The 27108-nt window shown below is 34.7% G+C and overlaps 1 long non-coding RNA gene across 2 annotated transcripts in view; it reads right to left on the bottom strand.

The window, feature by feature from the left end:
* Window positions 1-27108, bottom strand: part of LOC121030947 (uncharacterized) — a 207033-nt gene that overhangs the window by 96905 nt on the left and 83020 nt on the right. The window lies entirely within an intron of this gene.

Below are 27108 nucleotides of genomic sequence, written 5' to 3'. Positions count from 1 at the left end.
CTTTGCCCCATAATAGTTACCATAACTGTAATTATTATTTCTACAATTATGTTAATGCTTTCCCCACTAATTCCTGAACTAATAAAGCTGACCTGACCATATTTGATACCATAGGCTGCATTCTTATGTCCATATTCCCAATGCCCTTTACTATGCTCTATCTTCCTTTTTTCTCTTAGCTCTTATCACCTAATATCATTTTATATAATTTACTTATTAATCCTGTTTATTACTTATTGTTTGTCTTCCACAATTAGAATGAATACTCTAGAAAGTCAGTAACCTTTTGTATTTTGTTCACTGTTATATCCTAAGTTCCTAGAAGACTGTATATATAGAATGAGTGATAAATATTTATTGAGTGGATAAATGGGGAGGGGAAAGATTTCTCTGGTATACTTCACGTCCTTAATACCTGGTTGATTGTCTTCCCAGGATTTCACACTCAATGCCTACTAATTTGAACATTAATGAAGACAGGGGATGAGCATGAATGAATAAATAAAGGATGCAAGTAGCTTTGAAATGTTATTTTAACTACCTATAACTGAATCCTTCAAACTAGTTATCTTCCCATAAAACAGTTAGTTTTACTGTTTATTCCATAAAAACAGTTAGTTTTTACTTTTTATTCCATACTGGTGAAAATAGCTCACCATACAAGATATCAAAATTATGCAGGCTCTACCTAATCCACGGAATTCTCTTCTAGTTTGTGTGAATATGTATGTTTCTGTATGCATGTGTGTACTTCAAGTAGTGACATTTTTCCTGTGCCACAGAGAAGTTGGACAACTAGGGAACACAAAAAACATAGATAATATAAGATATATATGAATATAAATATATAATATCTATAGATAACATAGATATATAAGAATAATTATTTTTTGCCTTATTTCCATCCTTGTTTTTATTTCACCCCATAATTTAGATGAAAATTTCTGAAGATCCATGTCATGTAAAAAAGGACATCACATAAAATTTATTCCAATATCATATATGTATAGACATGAGTATATATTTTGGGGACAGCATATATTTATATGGACATATAATTCCACACAGAAATATTAAATACTTTCAATATTGAAATATTTAATGATTTGAATTTTTCTCAGTTGAGAAGTAATAATTTCCCATGAGAAAATTCCTAAAATACGTTTTCTTTAATAATATATTTTGGAAGATCTTATCCAATATGTAATAATATTCACTTTAGTTGAATCCTTCTATTTCTCTTGCTTTTATTTAATTTCATAGCCAAAATGTGTACTTTTAAAAAAGCTTATTGAGAAATAATTGACAAATATATATATTTAAAGTGTACAACGTGGTGAATATATATATAAATATATATGTATATGTTTAATGTAATGATTACCACAATGAAAATAACACATCCATCCCCTTAGTTAACATAATTAACTCTTTTGTGTGTGTGATTTTGTGTGTGTGTGTGTGTGTGTGTGTGTGGTAAGAATGCTTAAGATCTGTTCTTACAACTTTCAAACTATATTATTAGCTATTATTATCGTGCTATACATGAGATACTCAGAATTTATTATTCCTATAAATGAAAATCTGTACCCTTTGACCTACATTATCCAATTCTCCTCCCCCAACACCTGACAAATACCATTCTATTCTGTTTTTATGAAACTGGCATATTTTTTTAGATTTCACACATAAATTATAGCATGCAGCATTTGTCCTTCTCTTCCGCCCTATTTCACTAGCACAGTGCCCTGCAAATGTCAAGGTTTCCTTCAGTTTTATGAATAAATAATATTCCGGTGTGTGTGTGTGTGTGTGTGTTTATGTGTGTGTACATGATGTGTGTGTGTGTAGTCGGTGAAAATGATACAGCCACTATGGAAAACAGTATGGTGGTTCTTCAAAAAAAAAAAAAAAAAGAAAAATTTAAATTGAACTACCATATGATATAGCAATCCCACTCCAGGTATATAGCTGAAGGAATTGAAATTAGTAGATTTCAATGGATACTTTTTTTAAGAATTAAGAATTAATAGTTTGGCAGATAGTTTTAGAATAAAGTTGTAGTCCTATATATCACATGGACCTCTAACATCCTCTGAGGCCACCAGGACATTTCATGTTGCATAATATTATATTACCAAATGGCTGTGAAATCCAATAGGCAGTTTCTGAGATATGTCTAAGGTCAACAACGGATTGCAAACATAAAATCATCTCTTAAAATCATCTATTACTAATAAAGAGAATTAAGAACACAGATTATGTCTTCATTGGTCATGTGCATTTCCAGAGCAAGTCTTTGTGTTTGTGTTTCTAGGTTTCAACTGAGACAGAATCTATAAGCAGTTGAACAAATGGGTGGTTGACTGGACCCCTTGTTAAATGATCTTATAACTAGCAATTTATAACTTGTAACTTCAGTTACAAGTAACTGAAGAAGCAATACCATCAGGCTGATTTTGTATTTGTCAAATAACAGTTTATTTATTTATTTTTTATTTTTTTTTCAACGTTTATTTATTTTTGGGACAGAGAGAGACAGAGCATGAACAGGGGAGGGGCAGAGAGAGAGGAAGACACAGAATCGGAAACAGGCTCCAGGCTCTGAGCCATCAGCCCAGAGCCTGACGCGGGGCTCGAACTCACGGACCGCGAGATCGTGACCTGGCTGAAGTCGGACGCTTAACCGACTGCGCCACCCAGGCGCCCCTCAAATAACAGTTTAAAGCCCAGATTATGATAGTTACATCCATTTTTAGTCAGATCTTTCCACCTTTAATTTTTTTAATTTGGTATATAAATGTTTTTACTTAGTTATTTCACTAGCATAATATCCTTTGGCCCAACCATGTTGTCACAAATGTTAAAATTTTCTTCTTTCTCATGGCTGAATAATATTCCATTGTATATATACCACATCTTTATCCATTCATTTAGAGACTGATTATTTAACTACTATGAATAATGGTGCAGTGAACAGGGAGTATATATATCCCCTTAAGATAATGGCTTCATTTCTTTTGTACATATACCCAGAAGTGAGATTGCCTGATAACATGGTAGTTCTATTTTTAATTTTTTGAGGAACCTCCATACTGTTTTCTATGGTGACTGAATCAATTTACTATCCCACCTACAGTGCACAAGAGTTCCATTTTCTTCACATCCTTGCCAACAATTGCTGTCTATTGTCTCTGACAGGTGTAAAGTGGTACCTTGTGGTTTTAATTTTCATTTCACTCATGATTACTAATGTTGAACATTTCTTCATGTTCCTGTTAGCCATGTGTACGTCTATGTCCTCTGCTCATTGTTACGTATTTTTTAAAAAAAATTTTAGCCATACTTACAGCTAATATTTTTTTCAAATTTTTATTTAAATTCTAGTTAGTTAACATATAGTATAATATTGCTTTCAGGAGTAGAATTTAGTGATTCACCACTCACATACAGCACCTGGTGCTCAACACAAGTGCCCTCCTTAATACCTATCACACATTTAGTCCATTCCCCCCCACTGACCTCCCCTCCAGCAATCCTCAGTTTGTTCTCTATCATAGAGTCTCTTATGTTTTCTTTCCCTCTCAGTCTCTCTTTTTCCCCCTTCTCATATGTTCATCTGTTTTGTTTCTTAAATTCCACGTCTGAGTAAAACTATATGGTACTTGTCTTTCTCCACCTGACGTATTTCACTTATAATAATACATAATACATTCAAGCTCCATCCATGTAGTTGCAAATGGCAAGATATCATTCCTTTTGATGGCTGACTAATATTCCATTTTTTAATATATACCACATCTTCTTTATCCATTCATCAGTTGATGGACATATGGGCTCTTTCCATACATGTACCCTTTTGAATCTGTATTTTTATATCCTTTGGGTAAATACCTAGTAATGCAATTGCTGAATCATAGGGTAGTTCTATTTTTAACTCTTTGAGGAAACTCCATACTGTTTTCTAGAGTGGCTGAACTAGTTTGGAGTCCCACCAACAGTGCAAGATAGTTCCCTTTTGCATCCTTGCCAATAGTTGTTTCTTGCTTATTTTAGCCATTCTGACTAAATGTCAGGTGTGAGGTGTGAGGTGTGAGATGACATCTCATAGTAGTTTTGATTTTTATTCCCTGATGATGAGTGATGTTGAGCATCTTTTCATGTGTCTGTTAGACACATAAGTATCTTCTTTGGAAAAATGACTGTTCGTGTCTTCTGCTCATTTCTTAACTGGATTATTTGGGGGTTTTTTTTGTTGAATTTGTTTACAGTTTATAGATTTTGGATAGGAACTCTTTATCAGATATGTCATTTGCAATTATCTTCTCCCATTCAGTAGGCTGCCTTTTGGGTTTCATTGGTTGTTTCCTTCACTGTGCAGAAGTTTTTATATTGAGAAGTCCCAATAGTATATTTTTGTTTTTGTTTCTCTTGCTTCCAGTGAAGTGTCCAGACAGAAGTTGCTATGGCCTAGGTCAAAGATGTTGCTACCTATATTCTCCTGTAGGATTTTGATGGTTTTCTGTCTCACATTTAGGTCTTTCATCTATTTTGAATTTATTTTTGTGTGTGGTATAAGAAAATGGTCCAGTTTCATTCTCCTGCATGTTGCTTTGCAGTTTTCCCAGCAACATTTGTTAAAAAAGACTGTCTTGTTTCCATTGGATATTTTTTCCTGCTTTCTTGAAGATTAGTTGACCATATATTTGTGGGTCAATTTCCGGGTTTTCTATTTTGTTGCATTGATCTATGTGTCTGTTTCTGTGTCAGTACCATACTGTCTTGATGACTACAACTGCTCATTTTTAAATCAGATTATTTTTCTTTCATGTTTTGTTTTGTATTTTGTATAAGTTTCTTATATATTTTTGATATTAATGCTTGATCAGATACGTGATTTACAAATATTTGGTTTCATTCCATAGGTTGCCTTTTCATTTTGTTGATTATTTCTTTTGCTATGCAGAAGCTTTGTTATAATCCATTTGTTTATGTTTGCTTTTGATGTAATCCCACATGTCTATTTTTCCCTTAAATTTGTTAATATGTTTCATATATTTAGGTGTTGGGTGTGTGTGTGTGTGTGTGTGTGTGTGTATGTGTGTGTATGATATTATAATTGTATAAAAATATAAATGTCTATTATATATATTATTTACAATTGTATCTTCTTGATGAATTGACTGCTTTATCATTTTACAGTGATCTTCTCTGTCTCTTGTTACAGTGTTTAGCTTAAAGTCTATTTTGTCTGATATAATTATAGCTACAACTGCTCTCTTTTAGTCTTCACTTGCATAGAATGCCTTTTTCCATTCTTTTTCTTTGAGCTTATGAGTGTTTTAAAGGCAGACTTAAGCTTCTTTAAGGCAGCATAAAGTTGGAGCCTGTTTTTACATCCATCCAGCCAATCTGTCTTTTGATTGGAGAATTTAATCCATTTACATTTAAAGTAATTATTGATAGGTATGACTTTACTAATGCCATCTTACTGTTTTTTAGCTGTTTTGTGACTCCTTTTCTTCCTCTCTTACCACTTTACTTTAAACATTGATGATTTTCCATAGTGTTATGCTTTGATTCCCTTCTCTTTTTTCTTTCATGAATATAGTGTAGGCTTTTGCATTGTGGTTACCATGAGACTTACATGAAACATAGATATTACAGTCTATTTTACATTGATAAAATCTTAGCTTCAATTGCATACAAAACGTCACTTTTTTATTCTCCCTTTTTCACGTTTTTGATGTCAAAATTTATCCTTTTGATATTCTGTATTTATCTACAAATTATTGTAGCTATGGTTATTTAAAAATTTTGTTACATTTATTTATTTTTGAAAGACAGAGAAACAGAGCACATGTGGGGAGGGGCAGAGAGAGAAGGAGATAGAATCCAAAGCAGCCTCCAGGCTCTGAGCTGTCAGCACAGAGTCCCACGCGGGGCTTGAATCCACAAACTGTGAGATCACAACCTGAGCCGAAGTCTGACGCTTAACCAACTGAGCCACCCAGGTGCCCAAGCTATGGTTATTTTTAATACTCTCATCCTTTAACCTTCCTTCTAGAGTTCTGTGATTGACACACCACCATATTATAGTATTAGAACATTCTGAATTTGACTATATTTACCTTTATCAGGGTGCTATATATTGTCATATGTTTTTATGATAGATAGCACCTTTTCATTTCAGCTTGAAGAACTATTGGCAATTTCTTATAAGGCAGATCTTTTGTTTCTCTGGGCATCTTTATTTCTCCTTCATTTTGATGGATAACTTTGCTGGATAGAATATGTGTGGTGGTAGTTTTTGTTAGTTTGTTTGTTTTTTGTTTTCTTTTGGCACTTTGAACATATCATCTCACTTTCTTCCAGCCTATGAAGTTTCTGCTGACAAATCTGCTGATAACCTCTGCTTGTAAATTACAAACTTTTTTTTTCTTTTTCTGTTTTTCACATTCTCTCTTTGTCTTTAATATATGACAGTTTTATTGTAATGTGTTTTGGAGAGGATCTCTTTAAGAACAGTTTGTATGGTTATCTATGAACTTCATGAAGTTGGATATTCAAAACACTCTCGAGACCTAGGTATTTCTAAGCTATTATTTTTTAAAATAATTTTTCTGCCCTTGTCTCTCTCTCTTCTTCTGAACTCCAATAATTTGCAAACAGTTTCTTTTGTGGTTATCATATAGATCACATAGGCATTCTTCATTCTTTTTCACTCTTTTTCTTTGTTCTCTTCTGACTGGATAATTTCAAAATTCCTGTCTTCTAACTAAGACATTTTTTTCTTCTGCTTGATCCATTCTACTAGTGATGCTTTCTATTGCATTTTCTATTTCACTCATTGTATTCTTCATATCCCGCATTTCTGCTTGATTATTTTTTTTAATTTGCATTTCTTTGTTAAACCTCTTATTTTGTTTGTGTACTATTTTCCTGATTTTTATTGAATTGGCTTTTTGTATTCTCTGTTTTTAATCTTTTTTTTTAATTTTAGCTTTACTGAGGTACAATTGACATATAAAATTATACGTTTTTTTTTAAGTTTAATTGTAATTGTGGTGATTTAATATACATTGTGACTGGGTGGCTCAGTCAGTTAAGCATCTGATTCTTGATTTCATCTCAGGTCATGATGTCAGGTGTGTGGGACTGAGCCCCATGATGGGCTCTGCACTGAGCATGGAGCCTGATTAAGATTCTCTCTCTCTCTCTCTCTCTCTCTCACTCCTCTCACTCTCACTTTCTCTCTCTAAACATATATACACACACTTTGTGAATGGATTCCCCCATCTATTTAATTATCACATCCATCACCTTACATATTTATCTCTTTTTTTCATGATATTTTGGTATTTTCTTGTAGCTCATTGAGTGTCTATGTAATGCTATTTTGAATTTCTTTAACAGGTAAATCACAGGTCTCCATGTCTTTGGGATTGGTTACTGAAAAATTATTGTGATCTTTTGGTAGTGTTATGTTTCCTTGATTTTTTCATGTTCTTTGAAGTTTTGTGTTGCTGTCTTTGTATTTGAAATAGTATTCACTTCCTCTAGTCATCACTAACTGTTCTCTCCAACGCATCCAAACTCATTTTTTTTTAATTTGCTTTAACAGTGCACTGGAATTTCTCTGGTGGAAATATGGATTTCCACAAAGGCTCTCTCATCCATGGGTAATTACCTAAGACAGTCTTTTCTAGTGGCTTCTGGACCACAGCCCAGAGAAGCTGAATCCAGTGCAGGGGCTACTGTAGGGCCCACAAATGGGACCAAGGTCTACATGCTCTTTAGCCAATAAACAGGTAACAATATGCCACCAGGTTGTTTGGTATATGTTGCTGGACCCCACAGCTCCAAAAAGGCACTTTTGTCTATAAGCAAATGCCAAATTATTATTGTTGAGAAAGGGAACAGACAGAAGGAACATCTTATTCAGCCATGATCCTGCCTATTTTATTTATATAATGGTTGCTTAACAATATTGCATTTTGTTATGAATAGCCAAGGGCAAGTTGGCCTTGAAGAACTATATGCTATGCAGTTTCTTTATGCCATGGTAAATAATTTTGAACATTTCATAATTTTCTAGTTGATTTAGGAAATATCTATAGTCTTCTATGCTAAAATCTTACCATATTTTTAAAGGCTTTGATGATTATAATTTAGATGTTTTTTTGAGGAAAAAAAATCTTACGAGTCTTCATTTTCTCCTGTTTGAAAGTTTCATGCCTTTGAAGTTTCTGCTTCTCAGGAGAAATTTATTTTTCCAGTACAGAATTTTCAAAGTTATGTTTTTCAATATTGTTATATCATGAATAAATCAAAGCTTATAAACAGACAGATAAAAGAAACATAGGTTTTCTCAACCACCCTCTTCTTCTCTTTCTCTAAACATAGCCTTTCTCTTTTCAAGCAAGGTTTATCTACATGAAGAAAATGTGAATAAAACCCCCAGCCCTCCTGCTATGATCACTATACATCTGCTTTAACCCTGGCTTAAATGAAGCAAATACTCTAATGACTTTAATATGCTTGGCGACAGTGGTAAGAATATATTAAATACCATATACTTACAAGAACTAAATTTAGCTTCTGCCTATATATTTAAAAGGAGAAATTCAACTAAATTTACTAACCTCCTCTTACAAATAGCCATTTTAGATAATCCAGAAAAGGAAGAACAGAAATAAATATTTTTCTGTCACTGGATCTATGCTAGCAAAAAATATAATACAGACAAATTGAGTCAAAACAGTAAGCATTATTTTTCAAAATATGTTTCTGTTCCAATTATTTAGATATTTCTAGTAATAACACGTTAAGGTTGAAGTATCCATATAACCCCTTTGACTCTTCCTGTGTGGACACAAAGAAAACCAATCAAAATCCTGAAACACTACAATCAAAATTATAATATTGAACAGGAAAACAGAGATTAATTATTCAAAATAGTTGAAATAGACTTTCTACATATCGATGAAAATGAATACAATTCCTTTCCATTAATTGTGTAAAACTTAATCCAATTCATCTGTTATTAAACACACTAATTTTATGTGGTATTTTTTAGAGGTTAGCCATACTTAGCCTTTCAGACCTCTTTGACAAATAACTTTCTGATCCCTTGCTTCCTCTAGCTTTGTTGCTAAATTTTATGCAGTTATATCTGATTACCTCATTTTCAAAATATTTTTATTGACAATGTTTATTTCTAAATCTCCAATTTACATATATCTTATCCATGTTGGCTAACATTTGCAAAAATAAAGCTTACTTTCTTTATCAATTGGAGCTGTTTGTAAAGAATAAATTTTTAAAAAGTAGTATTTTCAGATTTGCCTTGCTTTCTACAATCTTGCTTATATGGCTACTACCTTGAAATATGGGCTGTTCTGCATGCTCTAAGTACAGAACATTTGGGGGGGAAACAAACAGTTTGGACACCTAATTATGTATTTTTGTCTTTAGTTATTTTACTTTGAATTAATGCTTCATTTCAGGGATATATACAGGTTTTTACAGTGAAACATCTCTATCTAACTACTGCCTACAATTACTGTGCATTACTTCAGCACTGTCAAATGAGAGCCAATAATTAGATCTGCCAAAACAAACCAAGGTTTTATAGCCACTGGGAAATTAATTACTACATAAAGAAATGAAACTAATCACATTCCCAGATTATTCCAAAATGGTCATTTTATAATACTGCCTTCTAGGTGATCATTTTGATTAAGAACACCACTTCACCTAAAATTTCTGCCTCCTGAAAACCAAAAGACATTAGTATAAAACTAATTTCATTCTACTTTAGACCATTCCTATTATCTCTACCCCTTGCACCATTTTTTCAGCTGTAATACTAGGAAGTCCTTTTCTTAATTTTCCTACCTCTTTTTAGCCAGGAATCAGTCCCTACCCAGTTATCCAGAGCAAAGATGACTGGCCATTTAATAAGGAATTACTGCCATCTTGTGGCTATTATAATTGAAGGCAAATAATCCTAAGGAACCACTGAGCAAGAAAAAAAGACTCGGGTGATATAATGCTCTCTGTCTTTTATCCATTTACTTCCAATATACATCATTAAAGAGGCACCATAATGCACGTTGTTTTTCAGTGAAAATATGTACACTAGTATTATAACATTCAAAAAGATCTCTTTTCCACACTTGGTCAAAATGTAAATGTGAAGTGATCTAAAATAAAATCTTGAGTCTGCACAGAATAGAAAATTATGTAGGCAACTAAACAGAGGCATTAATAATTTCTATTATCTACTGCCTACATCAGTAATTTATCTTCATTGTTTTTAATGTTAAGAATTTGTAAAAGGTCATAATTCAGTAGGTTCAAATATTCCTAACTCTGAAGTGACGTGTTTGCCACACATCTCAATAGCCCATGTCAGCACCGGAAATTGGCCAAAACCTACTAATAACCAGAAACAGATTTGAAATGAATGCTTCTCTCAGATCTGTATGGCACATGTTGTCTTCAGTATTCTGTCTCTTGACATGTGACAAATTTGCAAATTCTGCATTTTTAAGATTCACATGATACAGCCAGTAAAACACTGGCCGTGAGATAGAATGAGCACATCTAAGAACACTTTGTTCTGAAACTATAAAGCAAAAATTCGACCCTGTCTCTCTATCAAGATATGTGACATGCCATATAAAGTTAGATTTGGGGGCAGAAATCCCAAGGAGTATTTATCTGCATGTATTTGATTGCGCGAAACACCTTACTAAAAACTTGTTTTTCAACTAAGTAGAGGTTCAAAAGGATCATTTTCTCCCCCATTACATTTGTATTGATTCTAAAGTGTAAAACCTTAAATACTCCATAGAAAACACTCCACCTGGTGGTAGAAGAAAAAGGGTAGCCACTTTTTGCAAAAGACCCTCAGAAAAAGAGATGGAATCAATCAACAGAATACACATCTAGTTAGAAACCGTGTAAGATACTCCACTGCAGTTGGTGAGCATCTTAAAAGCAAAATCCAGACAGACTCTGTCTCTCTATAAATCTTTCCACCCCTTTCCATTACTAGTTAGGTATTGTTGGCTCTAAGCCATCTGATTTTACTATGATTTATTAACTGCTATGCATTATATATGAGATTCAGGTTTGCTGAAGAGTTACCCTTATGGTCATTGTTGCATACAAATCAGCTACTGTTAGAGAGGTTTATTGCATGATTTTATGCCGCCAGCACTTTTGTTAGTCAGTAGTATAATATGTAACTGGAAAAGAGAACCCTTCTTTTTATATTTTTCCATATATGTTTCTAGCGCATGCAGTGCATGTTAAGAACAATAGTCCTTTGTTCTAGTCTGTTTATAAACAGAAGAAAAAGCATCCAGAACAATAGATGAGAAGAAATAAAAACCTGTTGTCTAAATCAGAGGGATTGGTATTCTCCAAATCATTGTTACAGCATTGAGTCATTTTCTCTGGTAAGACCAACTGAAACGTGAGAAAGAGCAATAATGTGAGCAAAACCAATTTACTCTTGGTAGGAAATTGGAAAAACGGTAGCAGAGGTCTAAGCAGATCTGTCTCTTAAATGAGCTACCACAAAACAGTGCTTCCACACTCTTTTTACATCTAGACATTTGATTAACTAAGTAATTCAACTCAAATTTCTAGTCCAGCTCTCAGCACAGGGACTTGCAAGCTTGCCTTTAGCACCTTTCTTACACGTTTGCTCCCAGCTGGCATAAACAATCGAGACAAAAGCAGCACATTACCCAAATGGCCTCGGTTTACCTACAACAATCACACACAAAAAAAAAGAGAGAGAGAGAGAGAGAGAGAGAATGGATATTGTCTTAATATCCAACAGAAAGGGAAGAGGTGTGACTGATCATATATTTTTTTTTAAAGTGGACGAGAGAGAGAGATGCTTTCCTTCCTATCTGAAATCCTGCCATGTTTCTTTAACCGCAAGCATTGCGGTCCACTTCAGTGTGGCATATGTTATGAAGTGTTTCTGAAGAAAGGTGTCATTGTTCAGTAACAGCACTATGTCCAAGAAGAATAAGGCAAATATTCTGCAGCTTTAGCTTTGGCATGACTGACTGCTCCAGGTATACTAGAATCATATCCACTGAGACATATGTAAAAAGGTTTTAGAATCTCATGTATGTGGATTATTAAAGGTATATATGCCTTTTAATTCTTGTTTAAGCCATCTGTGAGTGCATTTTCCAGTTTTTTAAATAGCTTGATTTCCTCTTAATTAATTGAGTAATAATAATTATAAGATAGGTTCAACTGGAGTCACATTTAAGAAAATCTGGATGAAAAAGTTTAGTTCAATAAAAAAAGCTTAGTTTTATTGGATGCCCACTATGTGTCTACTGATAACTTTTAAGCATAGCAGTGATAAATGGATAGTTAGTTGACATTAGAGATTCTTGATATTTACAAGTCTTTGATTTTTATAGACATTTTTAAAATATTTATTTATTTTGGGGAGAACGCAAGTTGGGGAGGGGCACAGAAACACAGGCAGACAGAGGATCCAAAGCAGGCTCTGCACTGACAGTCTGACACAGTGAGCCTGATGTGGGGCTCGAACTCACAAGCCAGGAGATCATGACCTGGGCTGAAGTCGGATGCTCAACCGACTGAGCCACCCAGATGCCCCAATGTTATAGACATTTTTAATGTATATTGAGTATTTTCTCACAAAAACTGCCAAAGAGATGTCTAAAAGGAAGATGAGGCATTTGAGGAAGACAGGTAAAACGATCCAAGAGAATGAGCTGTGCTCATAAATGGAGAAATTTGGTAAGTGTCAATTATGAGTTCTACTAACCGCACAGATCCCTAGTCTATGAATTCATAAATGGCCTTTAAACTCTCAAGACTATTCCAGTTTCTAGGATCAGTGGTTTGAGAAATGCCCTAAATACATGATCAGAATTTTATGTCATAATCCCACCCTCAATTTTCTTTTAATTTTCCTCCTCAAAGGGTATATGATTCAGAAACATGGAAAATTCAACTCGTGAGAGGAAACTATTCACTTGTAAATAATACAGTTATTAAATGCTTTGTTTTCCTTTGGGGATGGGGGTGGGGGTGGGAATCCTGAAACCACAAAATTTTCTGTCTCTTAAAGATCTTCAAAGTGGATAACCGAACCATCTCAAAACCTAGCCCCAAACTACTCTCACATGCACTTGGAATATATTTTTTACTCTTTTCTAAGATCAGCATACACTCTGCCTATTTTCCAGGTGACTAACATGAATTTTAATGAACTACACAACCAGAGAGTGAAGATAATGGGTCTGCAATGTTTATTTCAGCTTCTTTCTTCCAATAACACTGTTTAAACTGATAAACATCATTTGGCCTTGGCAATCTAGACCCTCAGGTCTGCAGACAAACCCTAATTAAGCTAAGTGGTACCTTTTCCGAGGACATCTGCTCCCAAAAGTTTCAAATATCCATAACAAAGCATGATTTTTCAGCCTCCAGAAACATTATGATTAATATAGAAGTATTCTTTTTCCAAAAGGGTAGAATTACGAATTGAGATAGTGCTTTCATTTTCTTAGAACTGCAAAACCTTGACTTACTCCACTTTTTGTTTGTATGTTTGTTTCTTTGGGTATTGGGACTCTCTCACCAGTTTCACAAATTTAATCATTAAGACAATGTAAACAAACAGCAAAGCATTACAATGCAGTAGAGGCGGGAAGAAAATCTAAGATGGTTTTTTGTTGTTCTTCCTCTCAGTCTTTGCAGATTTATAAAGTAGTTTCTTTAAGAGGGTGTCTCCATGAGGCAAAGTAAAATTAACACTATTCCAGTTCGTGTGAATAAGTGGTATAAAATGACACACAGGTAAAAAAAAAAAAAAAAAACACTGACACACAAGTAACAATTTTTACATTGCTTAAAATTATAAGTTTTTATAAGTTTTTGTAAGTTTTATAAGTTTGCTGAGTTTGTGTGATGAGTTGGACCAAGATAATAATTAATATAAGTATTTCTTATATTTCTAGACATACAAAAAGTTTTTGATTTATTTTATGTTTTATATTTTTGGTAATGAGAAATAAATAAATGAACGGTTGTTTAATTCTATTAAATATATACAAATACAAACCTCTTTACTTTCTGGTAATCAGGGACTTAGGGGGGACAAACTTTTTTGAAATACTCATTTGGGTAGGAGTGAATTTTTGGTTGTGTGAAAGTTAGAGGGTGTCTCGCTCGGCAATGCTGAACTGGCACAAAAGCCGAATATTTATTTGGTTCAACCAATGTTCAATTGTGAGCTTTAGTGATTACAGTACTTGAACGGTATACAACAGGAGAACAGGTACTCCCAATTGGGGCGGTGGGAGAGTGCTGCACAAGTCTTAGAAGATTCATGACAGAATTTGATCTTTGTTTTCAAAAACTGATTGGATTTAGGTTACACAGATCTGCCCCCTCATCCCTTGAGCTACCAGTAAGAATAAGGAACTGCATCCCGCACGCTATATAGCATAATTCGATTTAATGCATTTCATATATGTCATGCCACATTATAATGCAGCTTACACATATTCAAAACAATTGCTATGCATACTCTTTAAGCTCCAGCTTTTGTCACATTGTGCATTATTTACAATCACTTGTAAATCCGGCAAAACACACAGGCAGAAAAATCAGAGCAGGAGGTAGAGCTTGTTTTAATGTGATTATATTGGCATCTGATATGATGGTGCTTTGGACCATATTGACATGAGTGAGGATTCTATGTAGCAACTGTTCAATACCATCCGTTGGACTTCTCTGATAGACCACTTAACTATCTCAGCTTTTCCAGTGATCATCTCATTTATCTAGGATTATTGCACTGAATTTACTGTTTGGTTTTCTTCCAGAACTGAAATGTCAAGTCCAGTGTCATGTATGCAGTAGCTTTGTGCTGTGAGAGCTTCACAGATCCCCCAAAAGCTGCTAGCAGTTGATCTTTGGATAGAGCTAGAAATAAATAAATCCTCTTTAGCAGATCAATATTCATCCCATTTAATGCTTGATGTGAAACTTGTGGATTTGTGGTGGTAATGCTGATGTACAGCTAATCGTTGAAAATGGGCATTAGGGCTTTTATAGCATGGCAACATATTGTCAGGCAGGAAGGGAAAGAAGTGGTGAGCGCAGCCTGGAAAAAACATGGTGAGTGTGTATAAATTTGCTGTACACTTGGAATTCACTTGCAGCGCTTTACTATGTAATACTAGAAACCAATAATATGGACAACAAATGTATCTGCTCTGTAAAAACACCACCACCACCACCAACAAATTCCTAGGACCTTCCCTTGGTTTGTCACTCTTTATGGTACCATCTATAAAAATGAAGTAGCTAAACTTGTTTAGAGACTCTGGGGCTAAAGAAATTGATATTGAAATATTTTCCCGGTGGTGATTGATATAATTATCATTAATTATAATGTGCAAAACAGTTTAGCATAAAAGCCAGACACATTGAAGAGCTGTGGCATTTTGGTGCTAGAAATTCATACTAAAAGTGGAGACCCTCAAAGAAAGGAGGATAGTGTCCTGAACAATTAAATCCGACTGAGAAAAAAGAGAGCAAGATGTGAAACATGGTTAATGTCAATAGTTAAGGTATTTTTTCTAGTCAATGGTGTGATAGTCATGTATCAGAACTTTCTTAGACTGCAAGGGTTAAATTGATCCCTTTTGATTTAACAGTCTTAGTTTTTGCTGTAAATAGATGATAATTCATACTGTCATGGTGTTCGGAAAAGCAAGGTGGTGCCCGGGCATTCTTCGCATGCAATAGCTTGCAGCCCAACCGCATAATCTGTAATATAGACATTTGTGGTTGCCGATGGTATATATATTTTCAACCATATTTCTCCATTATTAATTTAATATAACGCAAGCAAAATGTGCACATGATCTCTGTGTGAAAACCTTGACTTGTCAATGTTCTTACAGACTCAGCCTGCCCCGTTGAATTTTAGCAAGCATCTAAACTTATTTGTACAAAGGGATGCCTTTGTGAATACAGCATGAGAAATATGTGCTTACTGTAAGTATTGAAACTAGAGAACTGGTATTGATTTGTTTTCCCAGGAGAAATGATATTCTTTCTCAAATAGTAAGTTTTCATTTAGGTTTACTGAGAAATGAAACATTATAATCTTTACATGGTGGGAGAGGTCATTAAGCTTAAAACATGCAGAGTAACATCTGCTGGCTCCAGATAGTCACTGGAGTATTCAAAAGTGTCAGTTTCTCTTGTGCAAGTCCCAAACTTTACCACCGATAAATGATTTTCCCCCTGCCCACCGATAAGGATCTCGGGCACTCATACTTCCTTTGGTTGGCAAAGGAAGACAGGATAAGGGCAGGTCATGGTCACAGGATTGTGTTTATCTGGTGAAGAGTAAATCAGTAAACAGGGGAGGAAAGGTATGCTTATGCTTGAGGCCACGAAGATTGGGAAATAGTAATGTGCAAGGCCAAAGATGACAATTGAGAAAGTGTGTAGGTGTACCTTCTATAGCATATGCTTGTGAATTCATGCACACACATGCAGAAATATGTTCAGTTAACCTGGACATACAAAGAGGTACACTAATATATGAATAAATCAACACCTGCAGACACATTCCATCTACATTGTGTTATGTGTGTATGCGAGTATCGTATGTGTGCATGTACTACCTATGCATGCATTGGAATATCATAATCATATCCTAGAGCTTGAAATGGCTAATGTATTTGAAAATAACTTTCCTGAAAATGAAAATTTTAAAGCTGATATGAATTCACAGATAACGGAGTAACAAAAGGTTAGTCACAGAAACTAAGCTGTCTTTTCTCTCTCTCTAAATGTTGAGGTTGATATCAAGGAAGATAAATAGCCCTTTGCTCTGCAGAGCAAACCTTTCACTGCAAGAATGCTGGACTAGTAGATTACTATGACAATTCTTTCATTGATTTAAAGTGACATGAAGTCAGGGATTTTCTGTGTCTGTTTTTTTTTTCTATCCAGAAAAATATTTTTCCAGGTTCTCAATGCTTAATTTTAAGAAGTTATTATTAAGGACTTTACAGCTGGCATATTATTTGACAAACAGGGCCATTAGAAAGTTGATAAGAAATGATAGGGCTTTTCTTTTTTCCATTTCCCGTAATAGTTACATTCTTTCATTTGAATTCAGGACAGTACAATCTATGCAGCTTTTTAAGAATGAAAAGAGAATGTACCCCCATGTACAAAGTGGAACAACTCACTTCATATTCTCTCCCTCAGTTACCATCCTTCTTATTTAGAGAGAAATAAACTTTGAAAAATAAAGGTCTGATTTTATGAGATTTACCATTGTGTGTGTCAGGGGTGGGTGGTGGGTGAGTGGGTGCTGACTACTCCGAAACACAGAACCTGAGAGACAAACTATGCATTTTTGCCTCTTAATTTTGTCTTTACATCTATCATTTCTCTATCCATTCATTTCTTCAACAAATAATGATTGATCACATTTTGTGTGTTAAGCCAAGATGCAGCCATTCGTCTCCAAGATGTTACACTCTTCTTTTCTTTTTTTTTTTCTCCTTAGTCCCTGAAACATCAGTATCTATTCATACATACTTTTTCGATGTCCATACTTGTCATCAACTATACCAAATTATTTATAAAGCAAGGTCAAATATAAATAATACAAAGATGATTGGGTTGGTGTCTGGATGGACCATAACTGAAAGGCATTCTAAAAACATGTTTGTAGATAGATAGCTAGCCAGTAGATAGTATGAGGAATCCTATGTGATTATGTGTTCCTGGCTGTACTCATAAAACACAGAGCTATGCTATTCTCATAGAACAGAGTCTATCAGTTGAGCAACAGATTACATTCTTCTATGGGAAACAAAACCACCCAGGCCAAACTGTTCACCAAAAGAATTCCTACACAACAGGCTCAGCTTTCTAAGATAGGAAAAGTAAGACTTAAATTTCCACTAGAAAAGATTTAGGTACCACCTAAATTTAGCTAAAGTGGAAAATTCAAGGAAAAACTCAATGACTCACAAACTTGTGTTAGAGACGGGTCATCTTACAAGGAGACAAACATGTGTAGAACAAATTTCTTTTATGCAAAATACTTGTGTTTAATACAGAACGGAAAACCATGCTATAATAAGGAGGTAAGTTCTACATTCTATCTCTCTGGGATGATAGTCTTCAAGGGCAACATATGGTCCTAAAGAATGTATGGGCTGATGATATCTTCCAGAGGATTTAAAATTATAAATGGTGGAGTTACATAATCCTTAAATGTTTTTTAGCCTAACTTTAAAAAAATTCTTATGCCAGTAGTGAGATCATGGTGGTTTACGTGAAAATTAGGAATATTAACAGTTAGACTAGATGGGCCCATTGTCTAGAAGGTTTTCCTATTGTGAAATGACTTCCATGGACTAATGTTCACAAGAGAAACCTGGACTTGTGAGTCACTGCCAGACTGATGCTCTATCAGTGCATTCCATCTGTGCAAATATAGTCTGTGATATTTTAACTAAAATTTGCTGGAAAAACTATTTAAATGTGGAAGCTTATCACTTTACCTCCCTTCCACTAATCCCTGTTAAAATATTATAAATAACACAGAGCTTAGAGTTGCAAAACAGAGACCCAACAAGACTTAATCCAAAATCTTTTTGTAAAAGATTCAAATAAAACCTTACATGAGATAAACTAAACCAACCCACTTTGATCCATATGAATTATCTGTAGTCCTAATTCCTCCAATCTTAGAAGAGAGAGAGAGAAAGAGAGAAGAACCCTCATAGTTGAAGCAGATTATTTTGTAGACTTTCCTCAAATAAAATCCTTTTAGATTTCTTAATATTTTTGTAGGTAATTCTTCTTAGAAGAAGAAAGTGTCTGATTTGCTCTACTGTTACTGTTACAAACCTTCAGTGCCTTCTTATTTCTGGAATACACAGGGGTTCCTTGAAACACTCCCTGAAAAGACCTGGAACTTCCTTTTTCTCCCCCCCCGCCCCCCCAAGACAATGAATGAATAGGATTTCACGCAGAGACAATGTTAGAGAGACAGGGACACACTTTGAAGTTAACTAATTTGACAAGAACTTTGGGGATTCTTAAAAAATAATGAAAAGGATCTTTGCTGAATTTTTATTTTGTTTCTGTTCTGCCTTTAGTTCACACAGGCGGGTTCAGGCAGGAAGCACAGCCTGAACAACTCAGCCAGATCTGGAGGGATTAGTTACAGCAAAGAAGGCTGTTGTGTGAATCTGAGTCATTTTTTTTATGGTAGCAATTCTAAAGAAAAAAACAATTCATGCATACGTAAGCGTGCCAAATCCCACCTTTATAAAAAGTATATCTGGTCAAACATTTTAATATAAAAATCTCCTAAAAATCACCTAATTGGAATGATTTTTTTCTATGATACTGTTTTATTGGACTCTACTAAAGACATGTTTTCTTATTTCTGAATATAATGTGATTTTAGTCATAATTTTCAATATTTGGTGTGGCCTGGGCTTTGTGCTTCCTCAAAGCGGCATCGTTGATTGCTTTTAAAGACAAGTAATTGGTAAGGCCAGAAGATAGAGTCAAACAAGCAGAATGAGAAAGACTTCCAGTCAACTTTAAGAACAATAAGGGGGATGTTAAAGGTAAGATGGTGATCCAAATTTTCCACAATGCTTTAGGACTAAACTACGGGTGAATAAAAAAATAATTTTCTATTTCCAGAAATATAATTTCCTAGATAAATGTATGCCAAATCGGAAGAATAAAATCCACTCCTTGAAATATATCACAAGCAAAGATCTACTGTAAAATATTATTAAGGATTTGTTTCTGCTACACCTAAAATTGCATCACTCATTAAAGTTTAGATTTCACCTTCTGCTCTCCAACCAATGCCCCAGACCTGGAACAATCATGAGACAAATGGACTAACTTAACTAAAATATTAACTCCTCAAACTGTAAGCTGTACCTCCTGTTGCATTGTGTTCTCATACGGTTTGTTTGGAAACCTTCTCTGACTATGGGGTAATAGATTTACAGGCTTGTAAAATTAAAACAAAAAATATTTTAATGATAATGGTTTTGCAATTTTCCCCAAATTTTGGTTCCAGAACCACTGGATGAATAGAGTAGCGCCAGTGGTGCAAGGAATGCCTCTACTCAAGATGACAACTTTATGTAGCCAGACAGCATTACACATCTTATTCCAAATCCCACAAGAGAAATTTTGAAAAAACTCCATTGGCTTTCTCCCACAAGAACCCTACTGTTGGTAACGTTTGGAATAGCCCACCAGACCTGACAGATCTGTTTCTTATTATATTGTGTAAGATCATTTCTCTTTTCTGCCTCATCATTTATCCATTTAACTAATGTATCGTAGATAACGATTCTTTATTGTTAACAATCAGAAGACACACTTGGCCAATTAGTAGAAAGAGGTCCATTATTATTGCGACATTAAAGCATGAATATCCCATTTATTGAGATTCATTATTAAAAAGGAGCTAATGGATTTTGACATTCCAAGAGTTTCCATAATTTTGTTGGCTTATGTTTAGCTTGAGGTATAAAAGGCAAACACAATTTCATTTATCAATACGTAAAACTGAGACAAATCCTGGTAGAAAAGTAAAGAATTAGAATACTTATTTGAAATTAAAATCTATGTTATTCCACTAATTTGTTAATGGCTTTTATACAAAAATTAAACAGCATTCAGTATGTAGCAAGATATATTACCAGCTAAGAAAGACTTCTTTGGCAATTACCCCACTGTTTAGTTTTTAAATTTATTTTGAAATAAACAATTATCAACACAATTACCTCAATATGTATCCTTTCTGCATTTGCAGAAACACATAATCTCATTTGTTTTAATTGTATTAGATAAGTGGACAAACTAAAAGTTTGCCAAAACCTATTTTCTGGCTTTATTTAAAATGAAAAAAGGAAAATATAAATAAAAAAAACAATAATGAAAAATAACTTGGGTCAAAGGTAGTTGTAAAGTCAAGTAGGTAGTGTCTCTTTCCTCTCTACCTCTATTCCCCACCCAGTGCGCGCGCACACACACACACACACACACACACACACACACACACACACATTTATTCACTCACAGAGACATTAATCCAGGTATTTTGATTCTCTGATTCATCACAAGTAAAATTCAATATCTATGTGCCATTCTCTCCTCCTACTGTATAATATGCAGGTACCATTAGAATTTATTTGCCTACCTAGCCACCTTAGAAGAAATAACATTTTCAGCATTTATTTACAGAGGTATTTAACTAAGCCTTACTCAACTTGCTTGCTATTTTTTCTTGTAATCCTGTAGATAGTGAAGTTCAATAGCTCTGCAACTACAACATTTTGTAATAATGTTTAAAATATAATTGCACAAAATTTGTGAGGTTGTGGGTCAATGAATTGACATCTTTCTGTTCTCTGGTCTGAAAGGACAGCAGAGGGAGCCCCTGCATGATTTAAGGAGACTAAAGGCAGGCAGGAAAAGAAAGAAGTTGGAAGTTACCTGCGGGTGCCCTCTGCTGGAGTCACTGATAAAAGTTCAGATTTCAAAAAGAATTTGCAAGCACTGAATTCCAAACTTGATCTTAGCATGCATTACCAGTCATCACACAGGGTGTAGCAGGATTTCCAAAATATAATCTAATTTTAATGCATTTCAATTAAAAAATTAAATACATGCTTTACATTTTTTCCGTGAGTTTTGAAGTCAATAAGTCAAATTTTGGTGGAAAATCTCACTACTCTGAAATTTGTATCATCACTGAAGTGTTACGATAGTTTCTCCATAACTATATGACTCCTACATATTCCAGAATCTTAATATGAAATATATAAAACTATTATATTCATATTCCTATAACACAGGAATATCATTTTAATGTAAAATAGTTTTCTAGTAGGTGAAAGAGTCTGTTTAAAGGGGTCTGGGATCAGAGCTTGCACCAACTGAATGATGTGGCTTTCCTTGTGATAGTTTATCAATAATTCCAGCTACTGAAAACCATTTCAATGTCTGCTTGCTTTTCAATTCCTTTGAAGAACCCTTCAGAAAAAGATCTTTTAATTCAGATTAATTGGTAATACAATTACTTTCAATTTTATGGGAAATAAGTGTTAATTATAAATAAAATATTATTCATTATAATTTCTCCTGAGAAACAATAAATCTCTAGAAATTCCTGGAGGTATTTTTGTTAGAGGTAAATAAGGTTGGAAAATATTTCCTCCATTAATATTTTGCCACTGTTTTATGCCTGTTGAAAAGGTCCATCTATAGTAAATAAAGCAGATATTTGACAGCAAAGAGTTTGATTGTTTTTGCTTCCAGTTTAGACTGAATACACTAGTCATTTTTTTAGTCTATATTTAAGACATTACTTTTAAATTATCCCTAAAAGATACTTTGAATAGTGAGGTGTAATGGTGAAATATAAATGTTCTATGTGTGCACTTAGTACTAACTTGCAAAAATTTTACTTTTTATTCAGGGAAAAGGAGGATATTAATGTTTTCCACAGCAAAAAGAAAAAAATGATTATTAAACATAAGTGAAAATAAGCAACTTTTTGCCTGTTCTGTAACATGAACTTCCACTTGACCAAGCCCAGCATGAATGATACAACATAAATGGAAAGTATCTTGAGTTGTTTCCTTGCATTTGGGCTTATAGAGACCATTAAAAATACTGAGCATTAACCTAACTTTGAAAATTAGGCCTATATGTCAGTGTTGGGAGATGAGAGTTGGGGAGAGAAGAGGTAAGCATGGGCTGAAGATGAACAAGTGTTATTAGTTATTATATGTTCACATTGTCCTTCTTTTGGTGTCCAGTTTCATATATATATTTACTTATTTTGAAGCCAGTGAAATTTTAAAGAATAAAGGCAACTAAAGGATGGCAGCTAGGAACTGCCCAATTTTACCTTGAAACCTAGATCTACATTGTTTTTAAAAGCTTTCAATAATCCAAGCAGAGTAAGACTAAAACTCTAAATGTTCAGAAAAGTTTAATTTTATAAATATTTATACACACTTCTAGAGTGCAGAATAGGAATTAAACTATATGTACTTTTGATTCAGATTAAACATTCATCTGTTCATCAGAGAAATATTCAATGGCTCTCATGAGTTAGACCCAGTCCCAGGTCCTGGTGAGGAAGCGATACACTGCCCTCATTAAACTGACATTTTCATTTCACAATAGACAACACTGTTATGTCATTTATCATATTCTACAAATATTCATAGAGCTAAAGCACAGTTAATCTATCTAAGGCAGAAAAAGAGTTTATGGAAAGTGTTGAAATGGTTTGTTGTGAATAATACACTGTTAAAAGTTTATAGGTTTTTAATCTAACCCTTTTATTTTTCTTACTGTCAAAGATTTCTGAAGATTTCCTGCATTTTTCTTTTTAGCTTTTCAGTTTGGGACTGATGCGTTGATAATGTTTTCAAAAAACAACGTTCTTGCTCATTTTTAGAGTCATGTAAGGGAGGGCTTACTAACTTCAAATACTAAAGGGACCATGATTGTAACAAATATTAGATAATATAAGTGAACGCTAGGAAGTTCAAACTCAGTCTGAAGGAGTTCAGTATTCTTTCAATTCCCATCACAATCTCTATCTCTATCCAAAAACGGTGCCTGGCAAAAATATAACACCTTTTTTCATTGAACTAAGCCAATAGGGATTTTGCCAACGATTTCAGGCTTTTCCATCACCCTCTACTTTCCCAGCCCTATTTCCCCATAATCTCCTCCATGCTGTCTACATGGGGGACATTTTAACAACATTGTTTCTTGTGTATTACTGATTCTCAACTTTTCTCCTAATTTTGTCTGTAAATTGTTTTCTGGCAAAAATTATCTTTCCTCAATTTTGTTGTGAACTTGAATCTTTTTTTTTTTTTCAACGTTTATTTTATTTTTGGGACAGAGAGAGACAGAGCATGAACGGGGAAGGGGCAGAGAGAGAGGGAGACACAGAATCGGAAACAGGCTCCAGGCTCTGAGCCATCAGCCCAGAGCCTGATGCGGGGCTCGAACTCACGGACCACGAGATCGTGACCTGGCTGAAGTCGGACGCTTAACCGACTGCGCCACCCAGGCGCCCCAAACTTGAATCTTCAAGAACTAATTGAAATGGCATTTCTTTTTTGAAGCAACCTCTGATTTCCTTCACAACCAGAAGCTTCCGTGTGCTTTCTCTAAACTCGTATAGTACTTTTTCTAAACTTCTTTCTGAGCTTAGTATACTTACCATATTTATTTTTTTTCCAGTACAAATCTTAGGTATTCTAATACTAAACTCTGAGAATCAGTGAATCTCTGGGTGTGATAAATATGAGTGCTGAACATAATGAAGTTTTTTGAAAACACACATATATATACAAATAATTATAATTCATAACCTGATTATTTTTATTCAAAGCACTTCTTAGTGAGATTATCCCCTGAGGTCTAATGTGCCTTTAAGAAACAAATGGTATCCCATGTTTCAGGTTATTTTGGCCTCCAAGATGCTGTACAAAGTTAGTTTATCAAATGATGAATTATGATATTTAGACTTAACATTGGAATTAAAATTGGAAAGCATTTTTATTGCAAATCATTTTTTTAAGGAGTGACAATTTTCAAGATTATGTTTTGCATTGAAAAGATGTGTCTTAGGAAATTTGAAGAAAAGTGTTATACTATTATTTAAATTATGTAAAAAAGATATATTTTCACATCCAATAAAGCTTTCTCAACTGAAAAATAATAGATAAAAATGAAGATAGGTAGATAGATCGATCTTAGAAGAGTAAAATATAAGGAAATTTTGCTAATAAAAGTTTTTCTGTAAGTAATTTTTATGTACCAAAGCCCTGTTGGCCAGGTGTTTATGTCCTACATACACTTAAAAAGAAGACTCAGAGAGTGTGTGATTATTTGTCACACTTTTTGAATTAACATTACACAGAGATGCAATTATGATATTCATTAAAATATAATATTCATTATCCATTTCTTTTTTTAAATTTTTTAACGTTTATTAATTTTTGAGACAGAGAGAGATACAGCATGAATGGGGGAGGGTCAGAGAGAGAGAGAGGGACACACAGAATCTGAAACAGGCTCCAGGCTCTGAGCTGTCAGCACAGAGCCCAATGCGGGGCTCGAACTCACAGACCGCGAGATCATGACCTGAGCTGAAGTCGGACGCTTAACCAACTGAGCCACCCAGGCGCCCCTCATTATCCATTTCTAAATGTCATTATGGACATTTAGAAATATCTCTTTGGCAGAGACAAATACAGCCCTTTTGCTTTTTTCTAGCTAGACCACATTTCCAAGGCTCCTTTTCATGTTTGGTGGGACATGACCAAGCTTTGACTAATGGCCAGTGAAGCCTCACACAAGCAATTTTTCATGTTCTATTTTCTTGGAGATGACTCCAGGCCCTTCGGGGTTAGTAGAGCCACAGTGTGGTAAGAGCCTTGATCCCTGAATCATCACCTGGAGGAGAGCCACAAAACAACAACAACAACAAAACAAACAAAAACAACTTCCTGACTGAGAACATTCATGATGGACTGTTATAGGAGAGAAAAATATGTTTTATTATGTGAAGCTACTAAAATGTTGGCATTGTATGTTAGAGCAAATGGCCAACTCTAACACAGACACATCATCAAGTCAGACTAACTTTCTTGTGACCTGCAGACATAGTCCACATAGAAGTGTGCATAAAAGGGTTACATTTCTAAATTTAGATTAGGCCAACCAAAAGGCAGTAAACCTTAGAGCATGATGAACTCATTATTTTGCATGAGATCCAGTTCAGTAAGAATGGAAATGTTTACAAGCTAGATTTTTTTCACACAAACAAAATTGTATTCGCTGAATTGTGTGTGGAAGGAAGGTCTTATCTTTAAAAGCTACCTTACATTTATTGGAAAAGTATCACTGACAAAACAGAAACTTAACCCTAAAATCTTAGTGTCTGGAATTATTGGAGTAATAACAGTGTGGAAATAGCTCTTATCTTTCATTTTAATATCTGTTAGCAAGTTAGAGTTTGCAAAGAGAATTCACATGTATTATCTCATTTTATCAACGGAGAAAAATTTCAAGGTAGAAACTATTGTTAGCTCCATTTTGCATGGGGAAACCAAAAGGTGAAATGATACTGGCAGATTGATACAGCTGGCAGTGCCGGTAGCCACAGAGCTGGGCAAAAATTAACCCGTTGCAAACAATGCTACAATTTCTGACTACTTTGTGCCAGAAACTCTCCTAGTGCCAGGCATTACTGTGCAAATACAAAGATGAATAAGAGGTAGTCCCACCTGAACTACCCTGTCCCAAGAATATGCCATCTCTTCTTTATTTGAGCTAGGCAAGGTAAAGCACGTGGCATAGCTAAGTAGAATCCTTTATACCATTTTCCAGGAAGGGCCCTTTCTCTTTTCAGAAACTTTGGGAGAGTCCCAGTAACCAGAGTCTCTAGATTGGGGAAATTCTCAATACCCTTTTCCTCACGTGCCCTCATCTGCTGGTCTCCCTGGGGAGTAAGTTCTATCCCATCCGTCTCCCGATCACCAGCTTTCTGGCAGAAACCCTTGCTCTAGCTTACCTCCTTGGAGAGCATTAAATCTGAAAAGGTTTTTTGCTGCGCCTGAAGTGATTATCCGAAAGCCTGCTCCACTTGTTCTTTCTACAGTGTTTGAGCTGAAAAAGACCTTGGGGAAATTGAGTACTACACTGGCTATCGATGGATGGTCCTAGTTCTTTGAGTTGTTTTTAGTGCCTTATGGAAGCATACCTCAGACCAGCCTGATCCAACTGGGTGAACCACATATTACACAGAATATCCTGTTTGTGTTTTACACACAAGGATTATTTAGTAGGCAAAGATTCAAATCATTATAATCCTAAGGAATTTGGTAGGCTTAATAACTAGTATGTTAGTCATGTGTTACGTGCTCTTAAGTGTGTTATCTCATGTAGTCCTCACAACAAGCC

Source organism: Herpailurus yagouaroundi, unplaced genomic scaffold, assembly GCF_014898765.1.
Source record: "Herpailurus yagouaroundi ecotype Mexico unplaced genomic scaffold, PumYag 28, whole genome shotgun sequence".
Taxonomy (NCBI): domain Eukaryota; kingdom Metazoa; phylum Chordata; class Mammalia; order Carnivora; family Felidae; genus Herpailurus; species Herpailurus yagouaroundi.
Note: the sequence above shows the minus strand (reverse complement) of the source record. Positions and strands in the feature narration are given on the sequence as shown.